Source organism: Pinus tabuliformis, chromosome J (genome assembly GCF_031772625.1).
Source record: "Pinus tabuliformis cultivar Carrire ecotype Pingquan chromosome J, CPIR1, whole genome shotgun sequence".
NCBI lineage: Eukaryota > Viridiplantae > Streptophyta > Pinopsida > Pinales > Pinaceae > Pinus > Pinus tabuliformis.
The window spans coordinates 666,877,958-666,897,931 of NC_142295.1; the positions used below are offsets into that span (position 1 = coordinate 666,877,958).

Consider the following 19,974-nt stretch of genomic DNA (forward strand, 5'->3'; position numbering starts at 1 on the left):
CGAGGGAACTATGGTCACAAATGAGTGTCAGGTGCTACAAATCACAATATATGTAGGGGTCCTATTATCTCAAAATCAGGCCCTGGAAGGCTGCAGACCAGGAAGACTTCGAGTAACTGTTTCAGACCAATCTTTTAGCTAAGGCTTAGCCTCCTTAGCTTGAGAGGGCTCTCTCAAAGGATTTAAGGTTTGTGATTATAATTGAGATGGCTAACTCTTTATAAAACAAATAGGAATGAGGATGGTAAAATCTAAATTAACAAGCATCCATTGGGCTCATGGAGTCATATGTCATTTAGCATCAACAGTGAATTGGCTTTGCCATAAAATCAAGGCATTCAGACTTCAATATAGATAAAGTACAGCAGACACAAAAGGGACAGTATTTGAGCATATCAAGGAAATTAGAACACTGCAAGTGATTTCTAAGTAATCAAGTACTCATAATACTGTATACAACATGAAAGACAACAAGAGGAATTCATACATTGAAGTCACTATGATTCTTGAGCAGCAGAAGCCATTTACAGTATTACCAAAGAAACAGAGTCTTTACATAAGCTTGACAACAGAGCTTTTTTACATAAACTTCCAACCCTTATTACATTTCCCTTTCTCCTATTTATAAATTTCTTCTACCTGACTGAGATTCCTCCTCAAACCTGAGGGTAACTCGAAATCTATTTCTAATGACACCTGTTCAACTTTTAACTGCCTATTAAATATAACAAACTATAACTAGACTTTCTAGAGATTTAAATCAAGTAGGAGTCTAACTCCTTATTATGATAATAATAGCCTTGATTAAAAACATTCTTGTTCTTTGACATCTGGTTCCTTTTTAGTTTGGCTGTGATGAATGTTCAAAACTCCATGCTGGTCTCCAATGTCACATCTTCTCCATTGCCCTGAAACATAGGAAACTACCCTTGCTCATCGGTCTTTAGTTTGCCTCAAAATTTTCGAATCCAAAGAAGCATGTCCTTTATCTTTGATTATCCGAAATGTAACAGATGGCTACGTCCTTGATGTGTTGTCCACCTCTTTTATGTGTAAAGGAAAAAACTCTTTCAAGCTATTTTGACATATCTTGAACTGTGGGAAATGTGCTCACTTTATGACAAAAAATTTAAAGTTGGATTCGAATCCATATTTTCTCCACCTGCCTTGACTTGGTTGAATGTTGATAGCTTCAGATGATGCCTTGTATATATTCCCCTTTCAAAATTCCTGCTTATGTTTCAAAGACGGTTGATTGATATTAGATTGTTTAGCTTCAGCAGTTTCGTAGCACGCTACGAAACTGCTAGGTAATTCCAAAAACACAGTTTCAACCCAAAATCTGACTGTCTTGAGCTTCATTATCTTGAAACGTCTCTTTTCATGTGTCCTGAAGCTTTTTAAACTGAATATGAATATATATATATATATATATATATATATATATATATATATATATATATATATATATATATATATATATATATATATATATATCTATATATATATATATATATATATATATATATATATATATATATATATGGACCCCATTCTTGAAGGCATGTATGAAATATGCAACCTTGGAATTTGTGAAAGAATTCTTCAAGTAACAAGGAAGAAGAGATGTATGCCAATCATTGGCAATGAAGACAAAATCCTCTCCATAAGGTCCACTAAAGTGTTCACTGCTTGAGAGATTAAGAATCCTTGGAGCTTCAGTAGCTGCTTGACATTAGAGGCTAAAACAAAGTTCATTGTCTTGGTAGTCCACCCGAGTATGTCAGATTTCTAGCATTAAAGAAAAATACATCAGGGACCTCTTCAGTATAATGGACTTTATGGCAAGACCTATAAACATAATTCTGCACATATTCCAGATGATGAAACTGTGCATGTATAGTTTTTCAGACCTATGGTGCATTTGTGAGATTAACTTCTCCAGTATTGGATTGTTGATCATCTAGTCGACGAGTGTAAGGATTGCAAAGTGTAGGCACTAGAGGACCAGATTGATTATAATAAAGAGGGCTAGCATTCGGCGGAAAGTTACTGTTAGCAACAGTACCTAGCACCTTGTTCACAACTGTTACCACTTTATTGGTTACTGTTTTGCTCTGATTTAAAGATTGTCCAGCTATTGCCACATCTACAGAAGCCAGAATGCGGTCAAGGACGGTATCTTCTATTGAAGGTGCTTCAGTGTAAACATTTTTCCCATTCTTTCCATATGCCTCCACATAACACCAATCAGGAATATCTGTTGTTCCAACCATTAATGAGAGATTACACATAGGACTCCGAACAGCTGCAGTAATAAACCTATCTGGTGCCTAGCCAATTAAATGGGTTGCAATAATGCCCTCATTTATCTAAGATTTCCTCAGAATACCATCTGGATCACATGTCGCAAGCCAACCAATCCGCCAACCAGGAACCATCCATTTCTTCGATATGCTCCCAAGAGTAATTACTGGTACAGTTGATGCAAAGAATCCCATTGGAATGAATGGCTTCTCACCAAAGACAATATGAGCATATACTCCATCTGAGATTATTAACAAACCTAACCTTTTAGCTGTCTCTGCAGCCTTAGCTGAATGATCATGGGTAAAAGTAGTGCCGCATGGGTTGCTTGGATTGATAATAACCATTGCCATCATGTTGCTGTCTGCAATTGTATGAAGTTGATCTAGATTGATTTCCCAACCCCTTTCTAGAAATAAATCATAATGCCTTGCTTCAATGCCTTTGTATGCCATTAATGCTTCATATGCTGGAAATCTTGGTCTTGGGAAGAAAATATTTGTGCCTTCACGAGCCAAAACTGAGAGAACCAAATCAATTGTTTGTGAACAGCCACAAGTCAGGTAAACATCATCCTTAGACAGCTTAGTAACTTCTTCATATTTTTTGTTTCCACAGTGTTCCCGTATAGGACAAGCTTCGAAATTTGTGTAACATCGGCACCGCCCTGATTTTCCTCTATAAAGATGGTCAAACTACGAACATTCTGGAATTTTACATACTTCAAGACAACTGGTTTTCCCTCAAGATTATCTGGTGATAAAACAATGGTATCACTTGGAGGAAAGTCATTTACATTGCTAAACCCCATATGCTCCTTATTTGCAAATAGTTTCACTATCTTTGGACCTTCCTCGGTAAGACCTTTAATTACCAAAGAATGCAATTTGATAACTTGAGTAAATGGTATATAGATTAGTAGCTGCTCATCTGCATCACTCTCAAAGTAAAGCCCATCATCTTCCCTGTAGCCCTGTTTTATTTCATTTACAATGGATTGAATCCAGAACCCTTACAAAGCCACAGAAGAATGTTTGTTATTGGAATCCAAAACCAACTATCAAATGTTGAAAGCGATGCACCAAGCATCCTTTCCACTGCTACTTCATTTCTTTCAATGGCAACCATGTACTCTGCAGTCTTTATATTTCCATCTGAGTGTTTTAAGTGTGCAACATCATCAACAGAAGTCAGCTCTGCCTCCACAGTCCCTATAATGTTCTGATGGTGAAATTATTCTGAAACAAAACCGCAAATCTGTCTTTTTTGCATCCATCTTAATAAAAAACCAAAAAGGTTATCTTAAAGTAATTAAATATAATAAATTGAACAATACATGGCGGTGATCAATTTTATTTGCCAGCTGTCATCTGTAAGGGGTGCCATTTGTCCCAGAAACACCAATTTTATCCATATCTTGAGAAATATAAGTCCAAAAGCTCAATCTTGAAAGAAAACTAAACTCGGACTAACACTAAACCTTTACAATTAAAATGATGTGAACCATTTAGAAATTGTTTCTTAGGTGATAATAGGTGGCTCCACTTGGGATAGTGTGCTCCTGTAGTACGCTAAGAACTCGCAAGTCCAGTGCTTTATCCTCTTATGACAAACGGAAAATTGCTTGACAAGCATCCACTTCAAGCTTCTTGGGCCTTCACCTCAGGCTTAAGCTTGATGATCACTATAGGAGAAAGAAATCTACATCTACTGAAAAATGCTCGGTCAACCTTGAGATTATTTGCATTTTCCTACCTACCTACCCTATCAATTTCAAACTTCTTTCAGCTCAATCAATGTGAAATTTCCAATGTAGCCAATCATTTATCTTATCTGATGTTTGATTTCTTTGAGTGCATCGGAGTTCAGAGCCACTATGATATTGTGATAACCACTGCCACTGAAATTGCCTCTGATCTTCATAGAAAAACTGAAACACTGGAGAGTAAAACTCTTCCATGTATATAGCTATAGGATCCCAGAATACATGATTAGCTTGATGGTTCTCGTAACTTTCTGGTTGTGCAAATTGATCTTCAATAACAGTGTACTCTTCCTCAATCACGAAAGAGAAAGGAAGCAACACCCTCTCCTTGTGTTCTGACATAGAAACCTTTTGAAAATAATGATCATAACCATGAATACTATATGATTGAATTTGACCTTGTAAACCTTCAATGTCTTTCTCAGTGTCCTCAGCAACTTCATCCAAAAATTTCATCTTATCCTTTGTCTTGCAGTCAAATGAATTTAGATAAGAAGACAAGGACAAAGAAAAAATTTCATCTATTTCTTCATTAATATGATGATCATTCCATTGTTTGAAACCTTGAATTGAAGGAGAGTTTGCCACCACCTCTGATCTATCTATCCATTCCTCCAAAAACATAAACCAAAAGTCTTCAAATGACTTAATGGATTTGGCAGAAAAACTTTCAATCCATCGTTTACATTTCCCTTGAAATGAATCATAGAACAACATAATGCAAGAATCCTCATGTTTAACTCTAAGAAGCTCAATAAAATCATAGAAATCTGATATATGCTTCAAAGTTAAACTCAAATCTTCTTCGTTGAATTTTGGACCATTCCTTAGAAAATATGCATCCTTGGGAAAATGATTTGGGAAACCATGAATTCCTGAAAAATTTATGCATGCATACCTTGAAATAGAATGGTAGCATCTAGGTCCTTCATAACTCCAATGGAATCACCATGAATCTATGAATTTCAAATTCTTCAACAATGGAGTCGCCAAGGTAGATTTGCAGCCTCGAAAAGTCTTCTAAGCTCCTGCTACCTTCAGAAGTTCAGCCTCTTGAATTCGGGAATGATTAATCTTCAGACTCCCGGCAGACGCACCAAAATGTTATCTCAAAATCAGGCCCTGGAAGGCTGCAGACCAAGAAGACTTCAAGTAACTGTTTCAGACCAATCTTTTAGCTAAGGCTTAGCCTCCTCAGCCTAAGAGGGCTCTCTCAAAGGATTTAAGGTTTTTGATTATAATTGAGATGGCTAACTCTTTATAAAACAAATAGGAATGAGGCTGGTAAAATCTAAATTAACAAGCATCCATTGGGCTCATGGAGTCATATGTCATTTAGCATCAACAGTGAATTGGCTTTGCAATAAAATCAAGGCATTCAAACTTCAATATAGATAAAGCACAGTAGACACAAAAGGGACAGTGTTTGAGCATATGAAGGAAATTAGAACACTGCAAGTGATTTCTAAGTAATCAAGTACTCATAATACTATATACAACATGAAATACAACAAGAGGAATTCATACATTGAAGTCACTATGATTCTTGAGCAGCAGAAGCCATTTACTGTATTACCAAAGAAACAGAGTCTTTACATAAGCTTGACAACAGAACTTTTTTACATAAACTTCCAACCCTGATTACATTTCCCTTTCTCCTATTTATAAAGTTCTTCTACCTGACTGACATTCCTCCTCAAACCTGAGGGGAACTCGAAATCTATTTCTAATGACACCTGTTCAACTTTTAACTGCCTATTAAATATAACAAACTGTAACTAGACTTTCTAGAGATTTAAATCAAGTAGGATTCTAACTCCTTATTATGCTAATAATAACCTTCATTACAGACATTCTCGTTCTTTGAAATCTGGTTCCTTTTTAGTTTGGCTGTGATGAATGTTCAAAACTCCATGCTGGTCTTCAATGTCACATCTTCTCCATTGCCCTGAAACATAGGAAACTACCCTTGCTCATCGGTCTTTAGTTTGCCTCAAAATTTTCGAATCCAAAGAAGCATGTCCTTTATATTTGATTATTCGAAATGTAACACATGGCCATGTCCTTGATGTGTTGTCCACCTCTTTTATGTGTAAAGGCAAAAACTCTTTCAAGCTGTTTTAACATATCTTTAACTGTGGTAAATGTGCTCACTTTATGACAAAAAATTTAAAGTTGGATTCGAATCCATATTTTCTCCACCTGCCTTGACCTGGTTGAATGTTGATAGCTTCAGATGATGCCTTGTATATATTTCCCTTTCAAAATTCTCGCTTATGTTTCAAAACCGGTTGATTGATACTAGATTTTTTAGCTTCAGCAGTTTCGTAGCGCGCTAAGAAACTGCTGGGTAATTCCAAAAACACAGTTTCAACCCAAAATCTGACTGTCTTGAGCTTCATTATCTTGAAACGTCTCTTTTCATGTGTCCTGAAGCTTTTCAAACTGAATATATATATATATATATATATATATATATATATATATATATATATATATATATATATATATATATATATATATATATATATATATATATATATATATATATATATATATATATATGGACCCCATTCTTGAAGGCATGTATGCAATATGCAACCTTGGCATTTGTGAAAGAATCTTCAAGTAACAAGGAAGAAGAGATGTATGCCAATCATTGGCAATGAAGACAACATCCTCTCCATAAGGTCCACTAAAGTGTTCATTGCTTGAGAGATTAAGAATCCTTGGAGCTTCAATAGCTGCCTGACATAAGAGGCTAAAACGAAGTTCATTGTCTTGGTAGTCCACCCAAGTATGTCAGATTTCTAGCATTAAAGAAAAATACATCAGGGCCCTCTTCAGTATAATGTTTTGGACTTCATGGCAAGACCTGTAAACATAATTCTGCACATATTCCAGATGATGAAACTGTGCATGTATAGTTTTTTCAAACCTATGGTGCATTTGTGAGATTAACTTCTCCAGTATTGGATTTCTGATCATCTAGTCGACCAGTGTAAGGATTGCAAAGTGTAGGCACTAGAGGACCAGATTGATTATAATAAAGAGGGCCAGCATTTGGCGGAAAGTTACTATTAGCAACAGTACCTAGCACCTTGTTCACAACTGTTACCACTTTATTGGTTACTGTTTTGCTCTGATTTAAAGATTGTTCAGCTGTTGCCACATCTACACAAGGCAGAATGCGGTCAAGGATGGTATCTTCTATTGAAGGTGCTTCAGTGTAAACATTTTTCCCATTCTTTCCATATGCCTCCACATAACACCAATCAGGAATATCTGTTGTGCCAACCATTAATGAGAGATTACACATAGGACTCTAGACAGCTGCAGCAACAAACCTATCTGGTGTGTAACCAATTAAATGGGTTGCAATAATGCCCTCAGTTATCTGAGATTTCCTCAGAATACCATCTGGATCACATGTCACAAGCCAACCAATCCGCCAACCAGGAACCATCCATTTCTTCGATATGCTCCCAAGAGTAATTACTGGTACAGTTGATGCAAAGAATCCCATTGGAATGAATGGCTTCTCACCAAAGACAATATGAGCATATACTCCATCTGAGATTATTAACAAACCTAACCTTTTAGATGTCTCTGCAGCCTTAGCCGAATGATCATGGGTAAAAGTAGTGCCGCATGGGTTGCTTGGATTGATAATAACCATTGCCATCGTGTTGCTATCTGCAATTGTTTGAAGTTGATCTAGATTGATTTCCCAACCCCTTTCTGGAACTAAATCATAATGCCTTGCTTCAATTCCTTTGTATGCCATTAATGCTTCATATGCTGGAAATCTTGGTCTTGGGAAGAAAATATTTGCGCCTTCACGAGCCAAAACTGAGAGAACCAAATCAATTGTTTGTGAACAGCCACAAGTTAGGTAAACATCATCCTCAGACAGCTTAGTAACTTCTTCATATTTGTTGTTTCCACAGTGTTCCCATATAGGACAAGCTTCTAAATTTGTGTAACATTGGCACCGCCCTGATTTTCCTCTATAAAGATGCTCAAACTGCGAACATTCTGGAATTTTACATACTTCAAGACAACTGGTTTTCCCTCAAGATTATCTGGTGATAAAACTACGGTATCACTTGGAGGAAAGTCATTTACATTGCTAAACCCCATATGCTCCTTATTTGCAAATAGTTTCACTGTATTTGGACCTTCCTTGGTAAGACCTTCAATTACCAAAGAATGCAATTTGATAACTTGAGTAAATGGTATATAGATTAGTAGCTGCTCATCTGCATCACTCTCAAAGTAAAGCCCATCATCTTCCCTGTAGCCCTGTTTTATTTCATTTACAATGGATTGAATCCAGAACCCTTACAAAGCTGCAGAAGAATGTTTGTTATTGGAATCCAAAACCGATTATCAAATGCTGAAAGCGATGCACCAGGCATCCTTTCCACTGCTACTTCATTTCTTTCAACGGAAACCATGTACTCTGCAGTCTTTATATTTCCATCTGAGTGTTTTAAGTGTGCAACATGATCAACAGAAGTCCGCTCTGCCTCCACAGTCCCTATAATGTTCTGATGGTGAAATTATTCTGAAACAAAACCGAAAATCTGTTTGTTCTACATCCATCTTTATAAAAAACCAAAAAGGTTATCTTAAAATCATTAAATATAATAAATTGAACAATACTTGGCGGTGATCAATTTTATTTGCCAACTGTCATCTATAAGGGGTGCTATTTGACCCAGAAATACCAATTTGGTCCATATCTTGAGAAATATAAGTCCAAAAGATCAATCTTGAAAGAAAACTAAACTCGGACTAACACTAAACCTTTACAACTAAAATGATGTGAACCATTTAGAAATTGTTTCTTAGGTGATAACAGGTCCAACAATGGTACTCGACCCAATCTTTCACGGCACTAACTAAGGAGGATCAATCGTACCCTTAACCATACTACCCGGCTACCCTATCATACATGCAAGTAATCTCCCTTAGTGTTGTACCCAGTGTATTGTAGCAGAAAGACGATTGATGGATTATATAAGGTTAGGTTTCATGTGAGCCTATGGGGCTTCTGATATACCCGAGGGTACGTGGAAGTGCAGTCTGTGCGCAGTTTTTCTAATGTACTACTACTTGAAGAGGTACCCACAGGGTTTCCAAGGGAGTCCAACAAGAGTGACTACATCCCTTAGTTCCTATGTGCATGCCTCCTAAAATACGTAGGTTTATGCAATCAACGACAAATCCCATGGTTTAAAGACATCAAAACATGTCTCGAGCCTAAAAAAAAAAATGCGAAAATTGGAGGTACAACTAGCCCTGGAAAGTTCTCTGATACCACTTGTTATGCTATTGACTTGGGAGAAATCTAGAATACCAAAAAAATGAAGAAATATATCCCAGAACATAGAATTATCACATCAAATAAGATTTACAACAACGTATTTTATTATTCAGAAACAGATTCAAAGTTCACTTGCCTCTTCGAGGGGGCATCCTCTAGCAGAGCAGAGCTCGATTACAATAAGATTCGATTATCTTTCCCTTTCTAACTAAGACTATTTATATCTAAATAACATCCAACACCCTAACTACTAATGGTCCCTTGCATAACATAGGTTAACCACTTTATTTATTAACTATGGTCCGCTTACAACTAACTGTGGTCCCTTTTCTCTAACGCAAGTCAACCACTTACAATTATTAATACAAATTTATTGACTCTCTAACTATGAATCGGACTCGGCCCATTGGGATTATTACATGAATAAAGGGGTTAGGGTTTGACCGTAACATCTAACAATTTTGTAGTCATTTTTACATGTTTTCGCGCTAGGAATCCAACCATGTAGTTCATTTCTCTAGCCAAGGTCTCCATTTTTAGGACACATCTAAATTGGAGGTATAAGGGTCATTTTTGTAAATTTTCTTGTAATTCATTTCTTTGTTTCCACTTAATGAAATAAGGCCTCCCCACTTTGAGCAGGGCCTGAAGACATAGCCCAAATTGGGTGAACTATGTAATCAAATCACTTGTGTGCCTTTGATCTCATGGTTTCTTTATGATTTCCACTTCCTTTTCATCTATTAAGTTACTTTGTTAATGTAATCATTTATATGAAATTTTTTATGCATCCTTGAAGTTAAAATATCTGGATCAAGTTTGGTATTGGAGTAGGCCTTCTTGATGTATTTTTCATGAGTGAAGGCTAACCAGGAATAAGCTCCAAAGAGGAGAAGGAAAACTCAAATCCTTTGATCCCAAATCGAGGCATACACTAGGAAGACAAAACATGGTAGATGAGGAAGCTCAAATGGAGGAAGAGTGAAATTATAGCAATATCTTTTTCACTATGGTAGAGAAGGTCGACAAGTTGTTTGCAGAGTATGAGAAGACAATCAAGCTCGAGAAGAAAGATCCAGATAACCATGCATTGGTAAATCATGAAGGTGGAAGAGGAGATCCTCCTGAACTGCCCTCTCTATCCTCTAGTGAAAGTTCTTCTTCTTCTTATTCTTCTCATCACTCTAACATGCATTATAGGAATACATCTAAGAAGCCATTTTTTAAGCTAGATGTAAAGTTTGATTTTCCCACATATAATGGAGAATGTAATGAAAAGAAACTAAAAAATTGGATTAGACATATCAAGGTTTATTGTCGGATTCAGCAAATCGAGGAATATGAGGAAAAGATCCAATTAACATCTCTTTGGCTGAGTGGCATCACTCTCATCTGGTGGGAGAGCAAGTTGTAGAAAGGCAGCAAAAACTTGGGTAATCTCCTCACTTCTTGGTCCAATTTTGTTTTTTCATTAAAATATCAGTTTTATTCTTTGGGTTATCGACAAAAGGCTTTAATGGAATGGAAATATTTAAGGCAAGGAATGGGTCAAAATTTACAAAGATTCACATAAGATTTTAGAAAACAAGCATTGAATTTGGGAATTTCACTTGATTCACTAGAAACTGTAACAAAGTATATTGGTATTTTACATAGTTACATCACACATTCTTTGTTATTATTTGAGCCTACTACTATTGATGTGGCCAGTGTGAAGGTCATTCATCTTGAAAGAGGGGACAAGAATGCTAAAGGAGAGCAACCGAATAAATCACCTTTCAAACCTCATAATGGCAAGTTCAAAGGAAAAGGAAAGGGAAAGGACAAGAAGGTAGCTACAACCAAGAAGGAGGAAGGAACAAATCCATCTTGCACACATTGCAAGAAGGAAGGCCATGATGATGAACATTGTTGGAAGCTGCATCCAAAGTTGAAACCAAAGAGATTTGGTGGGAAGAACATGCAAAAGACAGTGGCAACTACGTAGTGGGACCTTGGATCCGATTCCAATGATGAAATAATGATCATGACAGTGGGCACACATGGTACTCTTTCTCTTCCTACTAATGAAAATTGTGAGTTACATGCAAGTACAAGTTATTGAAAGGATCCTCTTGTTAATGAATGAAAGAGAATTATGTTATTCCACATTAAAGTCATAATGAAACATACTAAAGTGGAAACCATGTTTGATTCGAGCTCACAAGAAAATTTGATTTTAGAATCCTTGGTTAAAAAGCTAGGATTAGGGACCAAGCCTCATCTGAAACCTTACCTACTTGGCTGGGTGTGTGATAAAGCAAAATTACATGTAATCATGCAGTGTAGAGTTAGATTTGTGATTGCATCCAAACTAGTTTATGAGGTTGATCTTGATGTTTTACACTTGGATATTTGTCATATTGTATTGGGGAGTTTCTATTTGTATGACAAAAAAGAAGTTTTCTTTCACAATGAAAACAAGTATCATCTCATGAAAGATGAGGTGGAATACATTGTTAGATCTCATCACACAAAAATCAATGCAAATCTTGTAAGTGCAGGTCAGGTGAAGAGATTAATTAATTCCAGCAAAGGGAGCATGATCATGGTTTTGAGAGAAAAAGATGTCGAGACATCTCAATCTTTCCAAGGTTGTGATCCCAATCACAAAAGGGAATTGCATGAAATTATTTCTAACAATGATGGCATTTTTTAGGAACCAAGTGGGTTGCCTCCTAAGCATGAGATCCAACATGAGATTCACTTGTAGTAGGATGCTCCTTTACCGAACATTGGTATGTACAGGTTGTCAACCATTGAGATGGAGGAGATAAAGAAGCAGGTATAGGAATTGTTGAACCAAGGGGTCATAAGGCCAAGTCCTTCTCCATGCTAATCACCTATTGTGTTGGTTCCAAAGAAGGACGGCACATGGAGGATGTGTGTATAATAAAAAACACTCAAAAAAATAACGATGAAGAATCAGTACCTTCTCCCTCGCATCGATGATTTGTTAGATCAATTGAAAAATTCTATCTATTACAAAACTAGACTTACATAGTGGTTATCATCAGGTCAGGATTTCAGAACAGGATGCATGGAAGACTTCATTCAAGATGAAACATGGGTTGTTTGAATGGCTGGTGATGCCATTCGGACTATGCAATGCTCCAACCACATTCATGGGGGTGATGAATGATATTTTCATGCATTTTCTTGATGATTTTGTACTTGTGTATCTCGATGACATTCTTGTTTATAGTAAGACATGGGATGATCATGTGTGTCATGTTAAAAAAGTGCTTGATGCTTTGCAAAAATAAAAATTGTATGTCAAAATGTCGAAGTGTGAATTTGGTAAGACCTATTTGGTTTACTTGGGTCACATCATCGGTGGTGGACACTTGAAAGTAGATCCTTCTAAAATTAATGTGATTGTAAAGTGGCCTAAAACCACCAATGTTATAGAGGTTCATAGATTTTTGGGTGAAATACAATTCTGGAGAAGGTTCATTTCCAACTTCCTCATCAGTGCATCCCTCTTACATGCATTGAAGAGTGTGAAACACACGTTTCAGTGGGGAGGAAAGCATCATAAATCCTTTGATACACTGAAAGAGAAGATCAACAAGACACCAATTTTGGCCTTACCTGACCTCCAATAACCTTTCAAGATCGAGACAGATGCCAGTGGATATGCCATGGGAGCATTGTTGATGCAGCAAAGGAAACCTGTGTGTTACCATTCGGAGACATTCTCCCAAGTTGGTGTGAACTATCCCACATACGACAAGGAGTCCTATGACTTGGTTCAAAGTGTGAAGAAGTGGAAGCACTATTTGATCGGCAATGAGACCATCATTCACATAGCTCACTAGCCCTTGCAGTACCTTTAATCACAGGCCAAGCTTCAATAAGCACGTCATTTCATATGGATGGGATTCCTCCAGCAGTTTCACTTGGTAATAAAATAGAATAAGGGCATCATCAACAAAGTGTCATATATGCTTTCTCGCCCTCCTATTTCTGGATCTATAGTTTTGCAAAATGGCTCTTTATCTTTTGAAATTTATGTTGAACAATATGTTTAGGATGATGATTTTAAGGAGATTTATACAAACCTGGCTCATGGATTGCAAGTGGACAATTATCATTTGCAGGGAAAGTTGTTATATCACCTTAGAGAACTTTGTATCCCCACTAATGAATGAATACATGTAATCAAAGAGGCACATACCTCTCTTGTGTCAGGTCATTTTGGTGTAGGGAAAACTTTGTTTCATTTGTATAGGTTGGGTTATTGGCCTCACATGAAAAATGTTGTGAATTGATATGTAAAGGGTTGTGTGTTGTGTTCAATTAGTAAGCAAATTAATAAAAATTTGGGGCTCTACACACCACTCCCTGTTCTGAGTCATCCATGGAAAAGTGTGTCAATGGATTTTGTAGGAAGTTTACCTTTGTCTAGGAAAGGTTATGACAATTTGTATGTCAATGTGGATTGATTTAGCAAATTGTGTGTATTAATGCCTTGTAAAAAGAAAGTCACTACAGAGTAGTATGCTCATCTCTTCTTCTAATTTCATGGGTCCATTGGGCTTCCCACATCCATTGTGTCTCATTGATACTCTCTCTTTCTTGGAGAGTTTTGGAAGATTTTGTGGAGAATGATGAACACCAATTTGAATAGGAGCACAACATTTCATCTGCAAACCAAGGGATAAGAAGAGGTTGTCAACTGCACAATGATAGACTTACTCCAAGGCTATTATGGTAAGCATCCCATGATGGAACTGATCTTCTAGATAGTTTTGAACAAGACAAAGAAACTCATATTTTTGACCACATCCAAGAGTGGTATAGAAGGAAGAGGCTCATTAACGCCTATATCCCTGATGATTTCCTTATCGAATGGTTTTTGAAATATTTGTAGCCAGAAATTTATAAGGATGTGTCACTCTCCAAAGTGTTCACTGAAGAAAAAGACATATTTAGAGCCCAACATTAGAACTCATATATACTCAGTCTGGAGTCCTTTATAATATTTTATCTAATGCTCCTCGATCAAAGATTGATTTAGCCAAACCTAAGCCAAGACCCCATGCGGACAAAATTGTAGAGTCGATCAATAGTAGTACGGCTAACTTGTTGAATCAATTGCAAAAATTTTCCTTACAATAGACTTTTGCAACGTAGGCTTTCCTGTCAGTGGCTATTCCTTCCCAACCTTTAGTAGTTAATATTGTCCAATCCTTGAATCCAAAAGGAGATCAACAATCTGATGGGAAGAAGAAGGGATGTGGTAAGAAGAAAGATAAGACTAGGAAGGGGAATGAAAACAATCCCAGTAATGATATTGGAGAAGGAAAGAAGGAATTGAAAAAGAAAGTAATGTTCCCCTGCAAGTTATGTAATGGGGATCATCTTAACCATCATTTCCCTAATATTCAGGATGCTCAGCGCTTGTTAGCTCAACAGGGTTCTTCAAATTCCGAGGCTGTGTTGACTAGCCCTTTTCCCAAAGGGAAAAAAATGATTGTTGGCACTAATGCTAATATTGGAACCCCCACGGGGGGCAACCAAGAAGGGGAATCCATATCGAATGTCTATAACGTGAGGTCTCATGTTGATGTTGCTACAAGGTCACATGATTACGGTGAGACGAAACCTTCTAAGGATAAGGTTCCTTCCGAAATCCCATAGCCTGATCCAGATTTAAACAAGAACGCAAAAAATTACAGAGATAACCATAATTATAGAGATGCAGTGGAAATAATACTTCATTTCATTATTGTAAAATACTGAAATATGATTACAAACAGAAATGGAAATAAACCAATTAGGGCGATCGTAGCTTATCTCTGAGAAGAGATGTGGTAGCTACATGCCTCTAAACTATGTTAAAATGAGGATCAAAGGCCTATTTATTGTTTAAAAACAATGGAAAACCCTAAAAATCCAAAAACCTAACCCTAGAAGATAAAACACCAAACTGTGGGCCCCGTTTGGGTAAATTGGTACATCAACTGCCCGGGGTCGTAACTTTGGCATATGATCTCCGTTTGACACGTAAAATAGCTCGTTCGAAACATCTATCCAAGAAATACAACTTTGGGAAGAGAAACATCAATCCATGGAACCATGTTGCTCCGATATTTCTCAAAAAACTTCATTTAGGGCCTCAAAACGGCTCCAGAAGTTCAAGACCCGAAAAACTGCTAAAAATAGTAAATTGTGCTACAATTAAGGAAACTAAAAGCTGAAACAGACAATTGTGGGGGTCCAAGTGGGATAGGTGGGTGGCCACCAAAATCTACCTAGATCATTCCTCCCCCCTTAGGAAGCAATGGTCCCCATTGCGTTGAGTTCCTCCATTTGCTGAACTTGGTCCCTAGTGAGCTGTTCTGCAATCTCGAATATGTCTGGTAACAGTGGGAAGCATGATTGAGGATAGTACACATTGAATACTTGGTGCAGGCAAAGGAATGATGGGATGTTGTGCTCCAAAGAATTTTTTCCCATAGCCTTGGCAATGGTGTAGGGACCATTTCGGAGTGGTTAGAGCTTCTGATGGGTTCTGGTAAGGTGTTCTTTCTGCCGATGCAACCAGACTTTGTTACCCACCTGAAACTTGTGTGGTACCCCTGTGGGTGAGGAGAAGTTGTTCTTGTCTACTTTCATGATCGTATCCATCTGCTGTTGTTGCTGCATGGAGGAACACTTCACGGGGTTCATGAATGTGGCGATGATATTTCCCTTACTTTGGGAGTGAACGAAACAGAAAATGAATTTCCTAGTCTGGGAGATGAGCTTACTACCTTTCTTAGTAGTGATCAAAGAGGTGGTGGTAAGTGGGGCTACCTCCGATATCGTGTATAATGAATTACCCAAAGTGATAATAACAGCGTGAGGCCTTGAATCATACACAGCATGTCGCCTCCATAAGTATGGTTGGCCTAAGTGTACATCATAAACATCAAGAGGTGCAACATCACACAATACCTCATCTGTAAAGGGCTTGATGCTGTAGGGAAGGCAGCACTACTAGCGGACTCAGAGATCTTGTCCCTAGTGAAGCCACTAGATACTATATGGCTGAGGGTGTGGTGTAGTCGGTAGGCCTAACCACTTCACGAATTCTATTGAAATGAGGTTCTTTTGGTTGCCACTGTCGACAATGAATTGCAACGACAAACCCTTCACCCACATTTGAGAGTAGAAAAGACACTCCCCGACCTCTGGATCTTCGAGCTCATTCTTTTGGACCTTAGCGGTGGCAACAGTGGCGCTGGGCTCTGTTTCAATGATATGCTTCCCTTTTCCATTCCCCTTGTTGGGTTCTAACTCATGGTAGGAACCTGCATCTGATTGTGAAGCCTTCAACTCGGCCACCAGCGACTGCTTGGTCCAACACTCACTTCTGTTGTGAGTGGGGCTCTTATGGAACTCACAAAACTTTCCTGTGTCCTTCTTTCACTTCGTGGTGTTGTTCTTTTCTTATGGCTTCAATGGGTTTTCTTGGGTCACCCTACCTTGGCTTTGTCCTTTGGTCTTCGGATTCACAGATCCAAAGTCTCACTTCTTCTGTTTAAACTTCTGCTCAATTTTGACACTGTATCGGTATGCCATGTCGAGCGAGGAGATGTTCAGGAACTACATCTATTCTTGGATGTACCTGTGTAGGTAGTTGCGATATTTGAGTACCAAATGCAGCTCAGAATCCTTGATACCCAACTGTGTGTGAAGGAAAAATGTTTGTGAACTCTGACACAGCTTGGTCCCTTCCCTACCGCAGTGTGGTCCATTTTATGTATTTGTCCTCATAGCTTTTGATAGGGTAGTATTGCTCCTTGATGGCATCCCGAAATGAATTCCAAGTGGGTGCAGATGAAAATAGTGGGCCTGTACTTTCATATTTCTCCTTGTTGTAGGTTTCCCACTAGTCCTTGACGTTGGGGGCTGCTTTGAGAAGAGCGAAAATAATATTTTCCCGACTGGAAAAATCATGAATAGAAAAATACCCTCCTAACAGATTTAACCATTTATATGTGAAATTTGTGTCTATTTAACCCTCGATGATGGGGATTTCAAAATTAACTTGTACCTTAAAGGGTGTGGCATTTCCAGAGTAGTTGTTGGAAGCCGATGCATCGCCTATAGGTAGACGTTGAAGGATCTGGGCAATGTTGTCAATCATCGCGCTCCTTTTTCGCTAGAGGGCTTCTTCAAGCAAGATTTTGTTACGATCTCCTACCCCTTCGTATTTCTTTTCATCTTTCATGGGAGGCCGTCGACATTTGCGAGGCTGATCTTGCAAAGGTTCAACTAGATCGAGCCCTAGCTCCTTATATCTCGACTTCATTGGGGACATGCAAAGAAAAACAAAGAAAAAAGTTGACCGCTTTGATACCACTGATCCGAATTCAAACAGGAACACAACAAATTACAGATATAACCATAGATACAGAGATGCAGTAGAAATAATAATTCATTTCATTATTGTAAAATATTGAAATATGCTTACAAACAGAAATGGAAATAAACTAGCTAGGGCAATGGTAGTTTATCTCTGAGAAGAGATGTGGTGGATACATGCCTCTAAACTGTGTTATAATGAGGCTCGAAGGCCTATTTCTTGTTGAGAAACAATGGAAAACCCTAAACATCCAAAAACCTAACCCTAGAAGATGAAATGCCAAACTATGGACCCCATTTGGGTAAATTGGTACATCAACTTCCCAGGGTCGTAACTTTGGCATATGATCACTGTTCAACACGTACAATAGCTCGTTAGAAAGATATATCCGAGCAATACAACTTTGGGAAGAGCAACATCAGTCCAAGTAACATTATTGCTCCCATATTTCCAAAAAAACGTCGTTTAGGGCCTCAAAACTGCTCCTGAAGTTCAGGACCTGAAAAACTGCTAAAAATAGTAAATTGTGCTATAATTAAGGAAACTGAAAAGATGAAAGAGACAGTTGTGGGGGTACAAGTGGGATAGGTGGGTGGCTACCAACATCTACCTAGATCATTCCTCCCCCCTAGGAAGCAATGGTCCCCATTGCATTGAGTTCCTCCATCTGCTGAACTTGGTCCCTGGTGAGCTGTTCTGCAATCTCGGATGTGTCCTATAATGGTGGGAAGCACGGTCGAGGGTAGTACACATTGAATACTTGGTGTAGGCAAAGGAATGAGCAAATGTTGTGCTCCAAAGCGTTGTTTCCCATAGCCCTAGCAATGGTATAAGGACCATGTCAGAGTGGTCTGAGCTTTTGATGGGTTCTGGTAAGGCATTCTTTCTGTCGATCCAACCAGACTTTGTTAGCCACCTAAAACTTGTGTGGTACCCCTGTGGGTGAGGAGAAGTTGTTCCTCTCTACTTTCATGACCTATCCATCTATTTCTTCTACTGTTGGAGGAACACTTTGCGGGGGTCATGGATGTGGCGACGATCTTCCCCTTACTTTGGGAGCGAACTAGACAAAAAATGAATTTCCTAGTCTGGGAGATGAGCTTGTTGCCTTTCTTAGCAGTGATCAAAGAGGTGGTGGTAGGTGGGGCTACCTTCAGTATCCTGTATCGTGAATTACCCAAAGTAATAATAACAGTGTGAGGCCTTGAATCATACACATCATGTCACCTCTATAAGTATGGTTGGCCTAATAGTACATCACAAACATCAAGAGGTGAAACATCACACAATACCTCATCTGTAAGGGGCTTGATGTCATAGGGAAGGTGACACTCCTAGTGGACTCGGTGATATCATCCTTGGTGAAGCCACCTAATACTATATGACTGTGGGTTTGGTGTAGTTGGTAGGCCCAACCGCTGCACGACCTCTGCTGAAATGAGGTTCTTTTGGCTGCCACTGTTAACAATGAATTGTAGCGGCGAAACCTTCACCCACATTTGTGAGTGGAAAAGATGCTCCCACTCCTCTGGATCTTCAGGTTCATTCTTTTGGACCTTAGCGATGTAAATAGTGGCACTGGGCTCCACATCAATGATATGCTTCCCTTTTCCATTCCCCTTGTTGGGTTGTGACTCATGGTCAGGACATGCATCTGATTCTGAAGCCTTCAACTCAGCCATGAGCGACTGCTTGTTCCGACACTCATTTGTGTTGTGAGTGGGGCTCTTATGGAACTCACACCACTTTCCTATGTCCTTCTTCAACTTTGTGTTGTTGTTATTTTCTTGTGGCTTCAAAGGGTTGTCTTGGGTCACCCCGCCTTGGCTTTGTCCTTTGGTCCTCGAATTCACAGATCCAAAGTCTCGCTTCTTTTGTTTAGACTTCTGCTCAATGTTTACAGTGTATCGGTACACCATGCTGAGTGAGGGGATGTTCAGGAACTCCATCTCTTCCTAGATGTGCTTGTGTAGGTAACCACAGTATTTGAGTACCAAATGCAGCTTAGAATCCTTAATACCCAACTGTGTGCGAAGGGTATGAAAGATGTTTGTGAACTCCGGCACATCCCTGTCCCTTCCCTGCTGCAGCGTGGTCCACTTTATGTATTTGTCCTCATATATTTTGATAGGGTAGTACTGCTCCTTGATGGCATCCTGAAATGAATTCAAA

At 38.4% G+C, this 19,974-nt stretch overlaps 1 pseudogene; it reads right to left on the reverse strand.

Annotated features, from left to right (window-relative positions):
* Nucleotides 1–1,913: 1,913 nt before the first annotated feature.
* LOC149228641 (putative aminotransferase TAT3 pseudogene) lies at nt 1,914–2,762 on the reverse strand (annotated as a pseudogene).
* Between the last annotated feature and the right edge of the window lie 17,212 nt (nt 2,763–19,974).